Source organism: Vitis riparia, chromosome 9, assembly GCF_004353265.1.
Source record: "Vitis riparia cultivar Riparia Gloire de Montpellier isolate 1030 chromosome 9, EGFV_Vit.rip_1.0, whole genome shotgun sequence".
NCBI lineage: Eukaryota > Viridiplantae > Streptophyta > Magnoliopsida > Vitales > Vitaceae > Vitis > Vitis riparia.
This window is the reverse complement of record NC_048439.1, coordinates 6118593-6120234: the sequence shown is the minus strand read 5'-3', so window position 1 is coordinate 6120234 and position 1642 is coordinate 6118593.

Below are 1642 nucleotides of genomic sequence, written 5' to 3'. Positions count from 1 at the left end.
GAATGCATTAAAATTTTGACTACTATTATTAGGTGGGTAATAACATTCAAATTGAAAATGATACGTGAATGCATTAAAAGCTTGAAGACATTTCTGATAGAGAGAGATTAGTTGCCCTTTTATTCAACATTCTTCTTATATTAAGTGTTATTCAAATTAACAAGAAATGAGATTAATTGAAATGGTAATTTGCAACCTAATTTAAATTTTATTACAATTTCAATTGAAAATTTGAAATTGTCGATAACTTGTAAAGTCTTTCCTTTTTTTGGGATCACAAAACTTAGAATGTGGGACTTTTTTTAAAAATTTTGGAATATTTGAAAATTCTCAAAGTTTTGTTTTTCTTTTTATTTTTTAAAACCAATTCTTTTCTCTCTTAAAGTTTCTTTACCGTGATAACAAGAAAGTTTTATTTTGTTGTGATTAAATGGATATGATTTTTTAAAAAGGTTTTGAGTTTAAATTTTTTAATAATTATTAATTCTAATAAAATTTTACAAAGAAATTGATGAATGAGAACATTTAGGGCATGGGATTGCAAGATTACAAATGAAATGAGTTTAAATTAAATTCATTTTGAAGCTTCTTCCTTAATGTTGTGGTTCCTTATTTCTTTTGGTGATTGCAAATATTGATGAAAAATATTTATTATAATTTAGACTCGCTTAGAGTGATTTTATTTAAAGTATTTTTATTTGTACCTCTTTTGTTAGTATGTTTCCATTAGAAACATTTTAAAAAAGAATTAGTTAGTATATCTTTGTGTGGACCCTGCATTTCGGCTCATGCGTTTCCCACTCGAATGACGAGCTCGATTTCTATTTGAAAAATGATCTTTATTGATTAAGAAAATGACTTGGAGTCGCCACTTATTTTTGTTTTATTTTTTGGAAAGGGTAAACAAAATAAGAAAGAAAACTCTAAGTACGACTCCGTATTTTGGAAAAGGTGATCTACAAAAAACCGGATCGGGCTCGGGGGTCAGGTTACTTATCGGGAAGGTACGGTAAAAGACCATAGCACCCCTCTAAGTCCCTAAAGTCGGGTCTCTACTAATAAAATGAAACCGACGTGACAATCAATAAGAAAATCAATGGATACTCAAATCGATCATGCACATATGAGAATCAAAACGCGCATAGAGAGTGATCAGAAACAGAGTGGATGCGTACTTGGACCATGAACGAGCAATGTGCTATCATAAAAATGTGGTCAGTGTACAATAAAGAGCACAAAACCTATCAATTACATCACCAAATAGAAATTAAAACTGTTCGAGAGAGAATTAGATTTTTGAAGTTTATTTGAAAGTTTGGAGTCTTAAAAATTATTCGAAAATTCGGTCTTTAGAAATTAAATATAAGAATGAGAATTTTAGAAATTGAATTTGAAGGAAATTGGAAAATCAGAATTTCAAATAACTAAATTTGGAAATCGAAAATTTGAAGAATTATTTAAAGGCGGAATTTTAAGTAAATGGATAAGTGAATGGAATAATAATAATGATGAAATAATAATGATTGGATAAATAATTGCGGAAGTTAGGATTTCGAAAATTGGAAGTTGAAGTTAGGGATTGGAAATTTAAAGAATTATTTAGGGATGAAATTTTAAATAAATAAACAAGTGAATAAATAAA